We start from the raw sequence: 17183 nt of genomic DNA, 5'->3' as shown, positions 1-17183 counted from the left end.
GGATTAAAGGCATGTGACACCATGCCTGAGTAATAAGTAGTATTTTTAAGATATTATTATTATTATTATTATTAATTTTCTTAATTTTTGGTTTTCAATACAGAGTTCCTCTGTGTAGATTTTGGAGCCTGTCCTGGAACTCACTCTGTAGACTGAGTTGAGGCTGGCCTCAAACTCACAGAGATTCACCTGCCTCTACCTCCCGAGTGCTGAAATTAAAGGCATGCATCACTACCGCTCAGCCTTAAGATTTTATTTTTATCTATTTATTTTTTAATTTATTTATGTTTACTTTATGTGCAATGACATTATGCCTGCATGTATGTCTGTGTGAGGGTGTCAGATCCCTTGGAACTGGAGTTGCAGACAGTTGCAAGCTGTCATATGGGTGCTGAGAATTGAACTCTAGTCTTCTGGAAAAGCAGCCAATGCTCTGAACCAGTGACGCATCTTTCCAGCCCTTAAGTAAAACAATTTTTTATTTATTATGTATCCAGTGTTCTGCCTGCGTCCCTGCAGGTCAGAAGAGGGCACCAGGTCTCATTACAGATGGTTGTGAGCCACCATGTGGTTGCTGGGAATTGAACTCGGGACCTCTGGAAGAGCAGTCGGTGCTCTTAACCACTAAGCCATCTCTCCAGCCCCTAGTAAACAATTTTTTAAAGAAAAAATGCTGACAAAATAAACACACTCATACACACTCATACACACACACACACACACACACACACACACACGCATGCACGCACGCACGCACTCACACATGCGTCCCAAGTGAGATTTACCCCAGGAATGCAAGGATGATTTGACATATGAAAATCAGTCTGTGAAATATATCATACTAATAAAATAAATAATCAAGCCCACAAAAACCATCTCAATTGAGACAGGAAAAATATTCAAGAAGCCCAGTGTTGGTTTGAATAAGAATGGCCCCCATGGGCTCACATATTTGAATGCATAGTCACCAGGGAGGGGCACTATTTGAGAAGGACTAGGATTAGGAGGTGCGACCTTGTTGGAGGAGTGTGTCACAGGGAGTGGGCTTGGAGGTTTCAGAAGCCCACACCAGGCCCAGGTGCGCGCTCTCTCTCTCTCTGCCTGTGGATCAGAATGTAGTTCTCAGCTACTGCTCCAGCACCATGTCCGCCTGCAGGCCGCCATGCTCCTCACCATGATGATAATGGACTAAACCTCTGAAACTGTAAGCCAGATCAATTAAATGTTTCCTTTTGTAAGAGTTGCCTCGGTCATGGTGTCTCTTCACAGCAACAGAACAGACACCCAGTCTTTAGACCATGTATAAAAAAATCTACAGCTACTGTACTAAATGTCAAAAGACTGAATACTTTTGTGTAAGATCAGTAACAGCATAAGGATGTTCACTCTCAACACTTGTAGTGGTGGCTGCAGCCAAGGCAATGGGGCAAGAAATGTTTGTAAAAGGAACCTGAAATAGAAAGAAAAAATACCTTCAGTATATAAAGGCCCAAGGAATCTACAATTTTTTTTAACGCATCAGAGCCAGGCGTGGTGGCACACACACTTAGTCCCAGCACTCAGGAGGCAGAGGCAGGAGAATCTGTGAGTTGAGGTCAGCCTGGTCTACAGAGTGAGTTCCAGGACAGCCAGGATTGTTACACAGTGAAATCCTGTCTCAAAAAAACAACCAAACAAACAAAGCTAAAATAAAAAAAAAGCATTAGAACTAATAAGTTCAGCAAAGGTGCTGGATACAAGATTAATATACAACAATCAATTGCATTTCTATACACTAGTGGTGGGCTATCAGGGAATGAAATTAAAGAAATAATTCTGTTCATAGAACATAAAATGAAATATTTGAAATGTGTTTTTATTTATTTATTGTGTGTGCATATACATGCATGCCATGGCATGCATATGGAGGCCAGATAGCTTTGGAAGACTTTGCTGAGGTAGAGTTCATGGGGTTGTACACACCTGTAATCCCAGGACTTGAGGCTAAGGCTGGAGGAGCAGGAGTTCAAGGTCACCCTGGAGTACATGAGACCCTTTCTCAGCAAACCAGAAAAGAAAAGAAAGAAGAAAGAAAAAATTTAAAATATACATTGCAAACCTCTAAACATTATTAGAAGTTTAAAACAGCCTTTAAGATGGAAATATATACAATGCTTACAGACTGGACCATTATTTTTCTATTTAGTGGCACTAGGAATCAAACCCAGGTGTGCGTGGTTCTCAAGATGCATCACTAGCCCAGCTGCAAGACTTTGTATTGCTAAGATGCAACACTCCCCAGATGCTCTGCAAACCCAGTGCAGCTCCTGTTAAAATCCCAACCGTCCATTTTGCAAAAATTGCCAGACAGGGGCTGGAGAGATGGCTCAGAGGTTAAGAGCACTGCCTGCTCTTCCAGAGGTCCTGAGTTCAATTCCCAGCAACCACATGGTGGCTCACAACCATCTGTAGTTAGATCTGGTGCCCTCTTCTGGCCTGCAGGCAAACATGCAGGCAGAACACTGTATACATAATAAATAAATAAATCTTAAAAAAAAAAATTGCCAGACAGATGCCCAAATGAATATAAAAAGACAAGGGACGCAGAATAGACAAAACACCCTCGGAAAATGACAGAATTGGAGAATTCACAGTTCCTGATTTCTGTGAGTCAGGTAATGTAGCTCAGTGGTAGAGTGTTTGTTTGTCAAGCACAAACAAGGCCCTGAGTTTGATCCCAGCACACACACACACACACACACACACACACACACACACACACACACACAAATTTCTAATTTTCTTTCTTGCCCATTTTCCTTCCTCCCTCCCTCCCTGCCTCCCTCCCTTCCCCCCTTCCTTCTTGTTTAATGTGTGTATGGCGGGGGTGTTTGTGTGTGTGGCCAGTATTTCACTTTGTAGTCCAGCCTGACATGAAACATGCTATATACATCAGGCTGGCCTCACAGCAATCTGCCTGTCTCAGGTGGTTGCGAGCTGCTGTTTAGGTGCTGGGAACTGAACCTGGGTCTCTGCATAAGCACCAAATGCTCTTAACATCTGTGCCATCTCTCCAGCCCCAGTTTCTAACATTTATTTGTTATTTATTTATTTATTTAGAGACAGGGTCTCACAATCTAGCCCTGGGTGGCCTGGAACTTGTTATATAGAACAAGTTGGTCTTGAATTCAAGTGATCTGACTGAATCCTGAGTGCTGGAATTAATGCACTGCCACATCTGGCTAACTTCCTGATTTTTATTTTATCTTTAAAAAGTATTTTATGTTTATGTGCCTGAGTGTTTGCCTGCATCTTGTGTGTATGCATGCGCAGCACATGCGTACCTGCAGAGGGCAGCAGAGGGCATTGGAGCCTCTGGAACTGGGGTTACAGATGGCTGGAAGTCACCACATGGATGCTGGGAGCCGAACCCCAGTCCTCTGAAAGAACAATTAAGTGTTCTTTGCTACTGAGTCAGCTCTCCAGCCCCTAAGCTGCTGATTTTTAAACTGATTTCAAAGTAACAATAATTAAAATGGGTATTGACATATAAGTAGGCACAGACATTAACTGACTAGACTTAAAAATCCAGGAATCAGGCTGGTGGGGCATGACTGTAATCCCAGCACTCGGGATGCAGAGGCAGGCAGATGTCTGAATTCGAGGCCAGTCTGGTCTACATAGAGAGTTCCAGGACAGCTTAGGCTACACAGAGAAATCCTGTCTTAAAAAAAAAAAAAATCAGAAATCAAACCTTAGACTTAGGATCAGTTGATTTTTAAAAATAGACTTTAATTATTAAAGCTCACAGAAATAGTGGACAGAAAGTACAGCGAGTTCCCAAAACTCCATGCCCCAGGTACACAGCCTTTCTCACTGCTGGCACCAGGCATCTGAAAGGGCACGTTTCCCACAACCAACAACCCCATGGACACTGTCATCCATGGTCCATGGTTTATGTTAGGCCCCCCTGGGCGCTGCACGTTCCAGGAGTTCTGGCAATGCAGATGTGTGCAGATGTGTGCACAGCTGCAGCAGCACACAGAATCCTTTCCCAGCCATACCCTCCCTCTCTGCTCCTCCAGTCACCCTCCCCTTCTTCCTAGTTCCTGTACATTTAATTGTCTCCATAGCTCATTTCTTTCTTTCTTGTGCTGGGAATTGAAGATAGGGCTTTGCACAGGGAGGGCGAGTGCTCTACCTCTGAGCTACGCCCTTAGCACTTTAAGGATGCTGATTTTTTTTTGTTGTTGTTGTTGTTTAAGCCCACGTGTTTCTGGAACTATGTAATGCAGGGTCCAACCCTTGCTTATCTTCCTGCCTCAGCCTCCCAGGTGCTGGAATTTCAGACATGAACCACCGTGGCCAACATGCTCTTGGATGTTTAAAACAGGATCTTACTCACTGTACAGCCTGGGCTGTCCTGGAACTCATCATCCTCCTGCCTCAGCCATCTGAAGGGTGGGATTACAGGTGGGCAACACCATACCCAGCTTGCCTCTACAGTTATTCCTTCCTTAAATTAGCAAATAGTTGAAAATAAGTAGTAGGGATAGAGAGATTGCTCAGTGGTGAAGAATGTGTCCTATTCTTGTAAAGGATCCAGTTCAGTTCCAGTACCCAGGTGGGTGGTGCAAAATGGTGTTTCTCCACTTGCAGGGGATCTAATGCCCTCTTCTGGCCTCCTCTTCTGGTACTGCACTCACATGCATGCCTCCAACATTAACACAAAAATTTTATTCTATTTTATTTGTTTATTATTTTTGTTTTTTCAAGACAGGGTTTCTCAAAAAGGGTATCCTTTGAATTTGAATTTCCTGGAACTCACTCTGTAGACCAGGCTGGCCTTGAACTCAAAGATCTGCCTGCTTCTGACTCCTGAGTGCTGGGATTAAAAGTATGAGCCACCACTGCTTGGCAACACACACACACACACACACACAAATTAAAGAAAAACAATTACACAATATTGAGCTTTTTAGATTAGTTTTCTGACTTAGTAATGTGTATTTATGATTCTTCCGTAGCTTTGTGATTTGATCGTTCATCTATTTATTTAGTGACCTGCTCAAAGATATCTTTGGTAGATTTCAAGTTTTAGAAATTATGACTAATGATTTTATAAATATCCATGCAGAGGTTCTTTATTTTACTAAAACAGAAGGCTTCTGCAGCACTCAGTCACCATTGAGGAAGAATAAGACTTACCGTGTACCCCACGCCTTTAATCCCAGCACTTGGGAGGCAGAGCCAGGCAGATCTCTGTGAGTTTAAGGCCAGCCTGGTCTACAAAGCGAGTTCCAGGACTACATAGTGAGACCCTGTCTCAAAAAAAGAAAAGAAAAAGAGAGAGAGAGAGAGAGAGAGAGAGAGAGAGAGAGAGAGAGAGAGAGAGAGAAGGCAGTGTGTGAGGCCTGTGCTCTCGCACTTCCCGCCCCACAGAGAACAAACAAATTCAGCAATTAAGACTGGCTTCATACTTCCTCTGTGGCTGAAGACGGACTCGAACTCCTGATCCTTCTCCTGTCTCTACCTCCCAAGTGAAACAACACAAGTTAAAAATCACATAAAAGGTACTGGTCACAAAAGAATGAATTTAATGAAGATTATACAAAGGTAATTAAGAATGAAGACTCAAAATACCTTAAAAAATAAGTTTATTGATCATACTTCAAGAGAATAGTGGGCTGAGCAGCAACTCTATCCCTGCTTGCACCCCCAAATAAAATTTTTTCAACGGAAAAAAAAAAGAAAAGAAAAAATCATTAAAAGAGCTGGGTGTGGTGGTGCATGCTTTTAGTCTCAGCACTTGGGAGACGGAGGCAGGGGGATCTCTGTGAGTTCAAGACCAGTCTGGTCTAAAGAGCGAGATCCAGGACAGTCAGAACTGTTACATAGAGAAACCTTGTCTCAAAAAACAAACAAACAAAATCATTAAAGAGAGGGCCAAAGACACCGCCCAGTAGTTAAAAGCACTTGCTGCTCTAGCAAAGGACCATGATTGGTTCCTAGACCCCATCCAACACCTGCTTCTGGCCTTCGCGTGTACACACACACACACACACACACACACACACAAACACACACACAAGCATGTACACATGCACGCACGCACTTGAACGCACACAAGCACACAATAACATTACTCTTTTTTTCCTTTTTCTTTTTCCAGAGCTGAGGACCGAACCCAGGGCCCTGCGCTTGCTAGGCAAGCGCTCTACCACTGAGCTAAATCCCCAAGCCTACTTTTTAAGAAATTTAAGATGATCAAAGAGAGCTGGCTGTAGAGTTCTTGCCCAGCATGGAGGAGGTCTTGGGTTCAATGCTCACCACAGCATAAACTGGGGGTGGTGGTGCATGTCTGTGACCACAGCACTTGGGAATTAGAGACAAGAGGATGAGAAGTTCCAGGTCACCCCTGGCTACAGAGTGAGTACACTGAATGCCAGAGAGCCTGGAATACAGGGGACTCTGTCTCCAAGACAAAAACAAAGACAAAAGCCCCAGTGCAGGTGACAGGGCCACCGGGTAAAATCACTGGTTCTGTAGGCTCAGCAATCCGAATTGACACCCAGGTCCCACGGAGAAGAGAGAGTGCCAGTCACCATAACTCAGTTGCCTCTTCACAGCTTCCTAATTTTTATCAAATGGAGGAATAAAAAAACAATTGCCCCTTAGGGGATCTTCATTTGTTGACAGGCTTCCTATATCACATAAATTGCTATCGTTTTATTTGCCTTTTTCCTATTACTCTGTCTTACATCAGTTACATCAGTCTGTGTAGTTTATGGGGGCCCTCTCCTTCAGGCTCATCCCATGTCTTGAAGCGTGGCTATGACCTGGGCTGAGAGTCCTGTTCCTCATCAGCTGAGTAGCTTGTTAGACCGGTCCAAGGCAAGGACCCACAGGAATCTAACTGCATCCCTGTGTTCAATGATGCCAATTCTCTGAGGAGCTTTTCTTGATTATCTCAATCTTAACATGCCTCATTAACAAGGAGCGTCTTGCTTCCTTAGGATATCTTGAGAGAAACCCTGTTTTCTGTTTTGGGTGTTTTTGTTGTTTTGTTTTCTCAAATAGGATCTCATGTGTCTCTGGCTGGTCTTGAACTGTTTGATATAACTCAGTGAGGCCTTGAACTCTCGATTCTCTTGCTCCCATCTCCCAATGGCTGCGATTATGCATTCATATCACCATAGCCAGCTTAAGATTTGATTTTTGGATCTTAAAAAGGATGCCATAGACGGTGGTGATGGTACACACTTTTAAAACCAGCTTGGAGAGGGCGGAGGCAGAAGGATCTCTGTGAATTGAGGCTATCTTGGTCTACATAGCAAGTTCCAGGCAGCCAGAGCTTAACATAGTGAGACCCTGTCTCAAACAAACAAACAAACAAACAAACAAACAAACAGATCCCACCACTTCAGCAGCCTCTCATGTTCATGGCCAACGGAAGAAACAGTAACCGGAATGTTACGACTAAAATCCTGCCTCCAGCACCCCCAGTAGACTTATCAGACCTACCCCCAAATACCAATTAAAGAGACAAGGATGCTGCAGGGATACTTAGTCAGTGCTTGTTGGAAAGAGGAAAAGACAAAAGGGTCCAGATGGTCGGGGGCAGGAGGAACAGATCGTCTCTGTTGTAAGAGCATGTTTACTCTGCAGTACAGAAAGCAGTCTGGAACAGCACACTGTTAACAGTGTTTATTCTGAGTTAACCTTTACCCCAGATGCAATCATCCAGCAACTCGAGAGGAACGTTAGACTCGGGGTCCTTCCTTCTGGTGCACTTGGTGTGCATGACCCCTCTGGTACACAGAGAGAAGCAATGAGGAAAAATGGAATCTCAGGGACAAGGCTGACCAGAGTGGGCAAGACTGACCTTTGGAATGATCGACAGGCTGCCTTCATTAACGCTCCCTGTGCCATCTGCTTGCTACAGATGAGACCATAAGAAACATTAAATACTAGTCTTTTCTGACAAACATTGTGAAACTCTTGTTTCTGAAGAGGAGTTCCAGACTTCATCTTCCCCACCTTATAAAACCGTTATACAAACGTTTGAATGGCTCCACATAGGTTTACACTAAGCTTGGGGCCCCCATTCACAGCACTTGTTGGCCTGCCTGCTACCACCTTCCTGGTTCGTTTCCTTCCCGCTGACCAATCACCTAAGACTGTTAGGCAGACCCCAGCCATGGTCAAGACACAGTCCCCACAGCAGAATGAAAACCGAGTACCCCCACCCCCCGCCCTGGTGTCATCTAGAGTTTAACCATGTCGAGATTGTTTAACTGGAGTGCTGGTCTTTTTCATTGCAGCGATGAACTTATTTATAATATATTTATAACTTATTCTAATATATTTTTAATATTTCTATGAACATGGCTGAAAAATTCTTAAGTCCTCTCTAGAAACCAATAAGTACATCATGTAAAACAGTGTCTCAAAATTGAAACAAGACAAAGCAAAAAGGTAAAATAAAAGAAATCCAATGAGGGGTCTGGTGTTCCTTCCTTAGTCTGATATAAAATCAAGTGTGGTGATGTTAACAAAACAGTCTCAATGTCCCACAAGGGGATACACACAAAGCAACAAAGCAAAATTAGCTCAGAAAGGCAGTTCTGTTTTATAAAGGTTCCATGGTAATTTGTTTGTTTGTTTGTTTGTTTGTTTGTTTCCCGAGACAAGGTTTCTCTGTGAAACAGCCCTGGCTGTCCTGGAACTCACTCTGCGGACTAGGCTCGCCTTGAATTCACAGAGATTCGCCTGCCTCTGCCTCCCGAGTGTTGGTATTAGAGGTGAGCGCCACCACTGCCCGGCTCTGTTTTATGAAGGGTGGGCTAGAACCCAATCCGGGCTAGCAAGCAGCTGGGGCCAACATGGCTCCCATCTGTATTCCTGGCATGGGTGATGACTGGTTCTCAGCGCAACGTCACCATCTGATGAGACTGGTTAATCAAGCACAGAGGACAAGAGTATTCAGCAAACGAGTCCTCGCTGGGCTAACCACCTCTTACTTATTATTTTAGAGTTTCTTACAATTACCACCTCTTTATTATATATCCTTTTTCAAACTTTGCCAGTGTATGTTGGCTTTTTGAAGTCTCTAGTACAGGTAAGTTACTATTATAAGTGAAACACTGGTTTAAGGTGAGCTGCCTTCCCAGGGATGGTGCCTTGACCAACTGGCCGACCTGGCCCAAGCAGAATGTGAAGTTAGCACCCGGGCCAGAAATTCTATTTTCTTGATCAGAGTTTTGTCTCAATGGTCTTTGCTGATATTTTGCTGTTCTTGGCTATGATAGGTGTCTAGTCTCTGGCAGGGAGAAGACTGCCTAGGGGCCCAAGGACATTTTTTTACTTTTAGCCAAGAAAGGGGCTGATTACTTTTCTTTGGGCTCTTTGTGACCTAGACTGCCTAGCCAGCTTCTGCCTCCATCCGTATTGTCCACCTCCCTCTGAAGAGGTAACATGACCAGCATTGTGGGATGGGGCGATGGCCCATCTGGCTTCTCTCAGCTGAATCTAGGGTGTTGGATGTGGCAGTTTTGGGGTGCCCCTCCAGAGAGCCTGTCAATAAGACCCCATCTGTTAGATGTAGGGAAGAACAGACGTCATTGGCTGGGTCTGGAAATAGATATGAGGGAAATGAGAACGCAAGTCCCAGGCAGGAGAAGCCTGCACACCGGTATGTCCAAAACTACTGGCTAATTTTGTTGAGGTGGGCTGGTCCTTTACCACAGATAGGTGCTGAAGTGACCTGAAATACTGTATCTGTACACCATTCTCTTATTAATAATAAGATCAGCCAGGCCTGGTGACCCTGCCTCTGATCCCAGCACTGAGAAGACAGAGGCAGGCAGATATTTGTGAGTTTGAGGTCAGCCTGGTCTATATAGCAAGTTCCAGGCCAGTCAGGGCTATACAGTGAGACCCTGTCACAAAATAGAAATCATTAATGAGAACAGCTGTCTAAATAATATCCCATGTGGATTTAGTTCTGATGCCTGGGCAGTGTGACCCCTTGGACTGTTAAAAAGTAATCGATCGTTTAGGTTTGGTTATAACACTTGCTGGGTGTTTAAGGTCATGTAAGTGGCCATAATTAATCTTTGTTTCTACTGTCGAGGCTAGTTGAGGAGTCTGTCCTCAAGAATCACTTGGGCTCGACAGAAATATCTTCTCTGACTTTTCTTTTTCCGTTTTCTTTCTTTTTATTTTGGGGGTGGGTGGGAATTTTCAAGACAAGGTTTCTCTGTGTAGACCCGGCTGTCCTGGAACTCACTGTGTAGACCAGGCTGGCCTCGAACTCACAGAAATGTGCCTGCCTCTGCCTCCAAGTGCTGGGACTAAAGGTGTGCGCCACCACCACCTGGCACATACATCATCTTGAAGTCTCGTCTTTTACATGCCTAAACAACTTACTCAGACTTTCATAACTTGTATAAGTTTTCTAGTTTTCTTCTCCATTCTGGAAACATCCAGCCGTCTTAATCTTCACACACAAATCCTTGTTGACTAAACTATTTCCATTTTTACACCCTTCTAACATTTCATTTTACTCACTGGGTTTCTTTCTTAACACCATGAGGCACAATACAAACAGCAAATACATTCATTGTCTGTGGTGAGAAGTTTCTCCTCTTGGGGGATAAGTGATATTTACCCCTCCTCAGAAGATCCTCATGACAGGGCTGGAGAGATGGCTCAGTGGTTACCAGCTGTTCTTCCAGAGGTCCTGAGTTCAATTCCCAGCAACCACATTGTGACTCACAGCCATCTATAGTGGGGTCTGATGCTCTCTTCTGGCATGCAGGCATACATGCAGACAGAGCACTCATATACATAAAATGCATAAATAAATATTTTTCAAAAAATTCCCACCACAGACCATCAAAGTTCATCCTGAGGCACCAGGGAGTATATTGGGCTTACATCCACGTGGATGAGGGTTCCTGACAGAAGTGTGGGTACCCTGAAAGCAGCCACATTGTAAAATCTTTTCCCTGTAACTGCATAGGTGGATCCCTCTCTCCTCAGTCTTTCCCAGCCTATACAATCTAGATCCTCCCCTGAATCACGAGGTCAAATGCAGTTACACCAGAATTGCACACAGTTGGCTGAGAGGAGAGGCTGGGCACTCAGTGAGGGTCCTGTGACCCTTCTCACCCCTCCTCTGTGAAGGAATATCTGCAATCAAGCCCCGCTGTCGTGATCTTTCATAAGCAGCCATCATGGGTCTTACAAAGATGGCCGTTGTTTGGCTTAGAGGATAGTGCTAGGCAATACCAACTTAATAAAAGAAAGTTGAATTCAAATGACACACATAGGTTAACGGAATAAATTAGCATTGCCTATGTGCACACTATTAAACTATGAGTCTTTGTAAGTTCCCCGGTAAACGTCATGGAGAACACAAGGCAGTCTGGATACAGTACATGGAGTCACTACCATAGCTGTGCCCTTGGTTTTGGATGAGTGCTTGTAGCAAATACAGAGAAGGAGCAGATGCAGAGCAAAGCATCATCAACTAGATGTTTACCACACCCGCAAAACTCAACTAAGGAATCCCTGCTGTGATTCTGGAGTTGCTGCTACTGAGAGGTCTTTAGACAGAGTCCTCTCTATCCTCTCCATGGATGAGCATCCCATTAGCTGTTTTTACCACAGATATTTTTAATCTCCTGAGGTAAATAACAGTACGTACAAAAGGTATTGTTCCTTTATAAAACCAAGTCATTGGTTTACACTGGACAGGAGGACTTGCTGTTGAGTCCAGTGACAATTGTCTGGAGCCAAAGCCTTTATAACCTGTGTCCATTTGTCCAGATGAAATACGAGATAGAGGCCAGGCCTGGTGCCCCACACCTTGTACCCCAGCACTCGGGAGGCAGAGGCGGGCAGAGCTTTGTGACTTTGAGGCCAGCCTGGTCTACATAGTGAGTTGAAGGTCAGCCAGAACTACACAGTGAGACCCTTTCTCAAGGAATCAGGACCCAGCCCAGCCTGCACCTCCTGCCTCCTCCAGGCAGGCTGATTCTCCAGCTATGGTAGCTGTCCGCTGGCAGAAGCTTGTCTAGCACCTGGACATCTACCCTTTGGGTCCTGGTCCTGTCTGGGCCTTCCCAAGTTCTCCCCGAACTGCACATTCACAGAGCTTTCCAAGTCTAGACACCTCACAGTGTGGCTTTGATAGCCAGCCAGCATTGTAGGCACACGGCTGGGAAAACTCTAAAGTCCTCTCTACCAGTAAATATGTCCCGCAAAGTATGTGTCAAAATTAAAACAAAACAAAAAACTAAAAAAAAAAAAAAAAGAAAGAAAAAAAATCCCCATGCAGGTCTGGCATTACCTCCTTTTCTGATATGAAAAGTGGTGTGGTGATCACCTGAGGAGAGACTGCAATTTCCTCACTCCCAAGCCCTTCATGCTGCCCATCTAAAGGGTCACAGCCAGCTTTTTACCCTGGCAGACCCCTGCATTTGCCACAGGAGAGAGACTCGCCCTTGCTGTGTGTGCTAATAAGCAGTCTCATCTGTTGAAGGTCAGACTCTGGTCTCTTTCTGCCTTCTGTCTCTTTCTGCTTGCTGCCTCAGAAATGCAACAGATGCCTCTCGATGTCATCTGGCTCTTGTTTTGACCTCCCCCTCAGTTCCTAGTCACAAATTGTCGCTGGAGAAAGTATTCATAGTACCATTTAACCGCTTGAGTGCGGCTTGGGCTGAGATCAGAGGGATTTGGGACCTGTATTTGTTGGGATTTAAGATCCTCAAAACCAACTTGTTTAAATAATTAATCCAAATTTTAAAACCTTACTTGATTTGTGCGGCACTTGTACTAGTTAGAAAAGCAGCTGCCTGGAGCCATGTAGTAGCGTCACAAGGCTGTGTCAGACCTAACCACACCAAGGCCCACCTGCCGCTGCACCACACCTGGCCCAGGCACTGACTTTTGACCAGGTTCACGGTACAGGTGCAAATTCCCTCCTGTAGAGCAGCTTTAAGAGCAATTATAGAGTCACTGGTTATCCTACAACGGTCATACCACTACCACCCACCTGGCACATCTCGCCCGGGAATAGTGGGAAAAAACAGCAACAACAACAACAACAAAAAACCCAGCCCAGCTCTCATCATCTTTTATTTATTTGTTTTGAGACAGGGTTTCTCTTTGTAGCCCAGGCTGCCCTGGAACTCACTCTGTAGACCAGGCTGGTCTCGAACTCAGAGATCTGCCTACCTCTGCCTCCTGAGTGCTGGGATTAAAGGCGTGCGCCACCATGCCTGGCTCAACTCAGCTCTCATCTGAAGGGAATAAGATTCTGGAGCCATTCTGAGTGGCTATGGCCCAGGAACACAGACTTAGGTTACCCAAAATTCTGTGTGCCAATGAGCAAGCAGTCTCACAGTTTTACAGAGCAAAGAACATCACAAATTGAGACATGTTCAAAATAAATTTCTGGGTACATCAGAGAGCAGGTCCAGCAAGCTGGGGGAGCTTTTCTCCAGGTCCACACCACTACCTGATGGATTGGTGGGACTAGTCGTCTGCTCTGTTAATAGATTCCAATAGGTTTTTAATCTATTGATTATGTGATGTTAGTTCTGACATAATGGACCAGGCTTTTTCTTTTGGGCCACCAACCAGCTCCAAAATCATGACACAGAGACTTATTACTAGTTTTGAATGCTCCGCCTTAGCTTAGCTCTTTTCTTGCTAGCTCTTATAACTTAATCTGCTTCTCTTCATCTACATTTTTGCCTGTTTTTTTTTTTTTTTTTTATCTTTTCTTACTTTCTGGCTTCTGGCCCAGGGTATCTCCCTTGTTCTCTTTTCTCCTCCTTCCTTCATTCCTCTTCTCTCAAACCTAGATTTCTCCTCCTATTTATTCTCTCTGCCTGCCAGCCGGCACCTATTCCCCTCTTCTGCCTAGCTGTTGGCCATTCAGCTCTTTATTAGACCAATCAGGCGCCTTAGGCAGGCAAGGTGAAACAGCAACACCTTTGCATAATTAAACACACATCCTTGCATCATTAAGCAAATGCAGCATAAACAAATGTAACACACCTTTACACATTTAAAGTAATATTCCGTGCTCTCGGCCTTGGCACCATGAGAGCGGAGCGGAGGAAGCAGCAAATGCACAGGCTGAAGCGCAAGAGAAGAAGAACGCTGAGGCAGAGGTCCAAGTAAACCAGCCTGTGCACCCACGGAGGCTGAAGGAGCAGACGTAAGGGACGCTGAAGGCCGGGACGCTGGTACAAGTTGCGGGGCTGTGTGCTGCTGTCAGTTTAAGTCTCAGTGGGCCTGGAACATCACCGTCGGCTCGCAGAGACCACCGGAGAGACTTTGACTGCTTTCATTACAACCAAAACAGTCCCGCTGGCCCGCAGCCCTGGACCCATGGCATTTCAGACTCGTTCTGTTCTCACTTGTGGCCAAGTGTAACTCGTGTACAATAAACCACCTTCTCGCTGTCTCAGCTGAAGAATTTTAAAAAAGTAACATTCCACAGCATAAACAAATGTAACGCATCTCTGCCCAGTTAAAATAATATTCCACATCAACACAGAGGTGTGTTTCAGGGTATTTGATCACACTGTGAGCCCTGGGTTTGCGTTTGCATTAATTAAATAAAATCAACCTTGGGTCAGGTGGCAGAGCCAGCAACTAGTTGATAGAAAGGAATCATAGGGAGTCTGGAAGATGGAGAGACACACAGGAAGAGCAGGGAGGGACTTGAGTGTGGTGGTCTTTCTTGGTTTGGTGGAGTGGAAGGGAGCTTCTTTTGGAGACACTGGCGGAGGGATGGTCAAGTAGTTGCTCATCAAACTCTCTGAGCCAGCAGGTTTTCACCCCAGCCTCTGACTCTTGAGTCTTATTGAAAAATAGAATGATAAAGATGCAGTTAAAACCACATTTGGTGGCAGCAGCAGGAGACAGATCTGGCAGGATGTAAAAGTCCCACCAGGTTGCTACCCAGGAAGCAGACCAGTAACTGCAGGGCCGAAGTCATTGGCTGAAGCAGCAGTAGATGCGGGCAGAACTGCTGTGCTGGATTTGTGTGCCGTAACTGTGGCGGGTGCTTGTGCTTTGCCATTTTCACCGTTCCTCTGGCTCAGTATTCACAGCTTCTGATGGCTCCCCTGAAGTAGGTGGGTTTTTCTTGTTTTTGTTTTGAGACATGATCTTTACTTTGGAGCTCACATGGACCTTAGACTCGTGTCCGGATCAGCCTCCTCAGTGCCAGTGTCTGACACATTACAGATGTGAGTCTCCATACTCCAGGTTGTGTTGCTGGAGGGCTTCTCTCCAGGTTCCCCAAGCCCCGCAGTCCCACAATCCACGTATAAAATAATCACTCAGACGCTTATATCACTTATAAACTGTATGGCCATGGCAGGCTTCTTGCTAACTGTTCTTTTAACTTAAATTAACCCATTTTTATAAATCTATACCTTGCCACGTGGCTGGTGGCTTACCGGCGTCTTTACATGCTGCTTATTCTGGTGGTGGCTGCAGTGTCTCTCCTCCTTCTTCCTGTTTCCCCAATTCTCCTCTCTCCTTGTCCTGCCTATACTTCCTGTCTGGTCACTGGCCATCAGTGTTTTATTTATATAGAACAATATCCACAGCAAGGTTACTATAAATTGTTTTCAGTTTTTATTGTTTTATTGGGGTTTTTGGTGTTTTGTTGGTTGGTTGGATTTTGATATATGGGGTCTTAGATAGTCCAGTTTGGTCTTGAGCCCAGTATGTAGTCAAGGATGACTGTGGTGGTTTGAATAAAAATGCCCCCATAGCCTCAATATTTGAAGATTTGGTTCGCAGTTAGTGGTTTGTTTGGGAAGGATTCAGAGGTGTGGCATTGTTGGAGAAGGTGTGTCACTGGGGGTGGGCTTTGAGGTAGCAAAAGCCCATGCCAGGCCTAGTCTGCTTTCTCTCTGCCTCCATCTTATGGATCCAACGTAAACTCTCAGCTACTGCCCCAGTGCCGTGTCTGCCTGCCTCGTGCTCTCCAATATGATGTCAGGGGACTAAACCTCTGAAACTGTAAGCAAGCTCCCAAATCAATTCCTTCCTTTTAAGTTGCCTTGGTTGAGGTGTCTCTTCACAACAGAACAGACTGGAACAGTCTTCCCTCTGTCTTAGCACTGTGACTATCACACAGGAGGGCTCAGTGCTTGGGGGTGTGTGTAGAAATAATGATTTCCCCAGAGTGTGTGCAGAATGGGGTCATGGGAGGGTACCAAAGTGTGTCTTCTGTTGTTTTTTTTTTTTGTTGTTGTTGTTGTTGGGTTTTTTTTTTTTTTTCCGAGACAGGGTTTCTCTGTGTAGCTTTGCGCCTTTCCTGGGACTCACTTGGTAGCCCAGGCTGGCCTCGAACTCACAGAGATCCGCCTGGCTCTGCCTCCCGAGTGCTGGGATTAAAGGCATGTGCCACCACCGCCCGGCAAGTGTGTCTTCTGTTTAAGGGAAAGTAGCCACTGTTTCTGGACTCGTGTGTGTGTGTGTGTGTGTGTGTGTGTGTGTGTGTGTGTGTGTGTGTGTTTAATTGAAAAGAGTCAGGGGTTTCCCTACCCCCACCCCATCACCAAATCTGCTATTTGGGAGGCTTCTCCATTGAAGGGGCGTGCTGACTACTGTATAAAAGCTGAGAAATGGAAGGCTTAGTTGGGTATGGTGGTGCATGCCTTCAGTCCAAGCACTCAGAAGGCAGAGGCCAGGGACTCCTGAGTTCTAGGTCCTGTGTCAAAAAAGAAAGGAAGGATGGAAGGAGGGAGGGAGGGAGGGAGGGAGGAAGCTGGAGAAACAGCTCAGTGATTAAGAGCACTTCCAGAAGACCTAGGTTTGATTCCCAGCACCAACAGGTCAACTCACAACTGTCTGTAACTCCAGCCCTTCTGTCACCAGGCACACACGTGGTGCACATACATACACTCAGGCAAAACACTCATACCTCACTACCCCATCCCTCCATCCCTCTGGCTTCTCGTGGCCTGGAGATTCCAGAGCGCCTCCTACTGGCCTCCCGTTTCCATGCAGGGTCCCCGCAGGTCCCGGCCAGGCAGCTCCAGCTAGGAGGGCGGGGGTCGGGAGGAATCTTCACATTGTTGATGGCTTGACTTGTGCTGAGCTCCTAGTGTGCACAGGGCAGTGTGTTAGGCCTGGGGACAGTGTGATGGAAAGCTGTCCGC

The sequence above is a fragment of the Peromyscus leucopus genome, chromosome 12 (genome assembly GCF_004664715.2).
Source record: "Peromyscus leucopus breed LL Stock chromosome 12, UCI_PerLeu_2.1, whole genome shotgun sequence".
NCBI classification, from domain to species: domain Eukaryota; kingdom Metazoa; phylum Chordata; class Mammalia; order Rodentia; family Cricetidae; genus Peromyscus; species Peromyscus leucopus.
The sequence above is the reverse complement of the archived record's forward strand: the minus strand, read 5'-3'. Positions refer to the sequence as shown.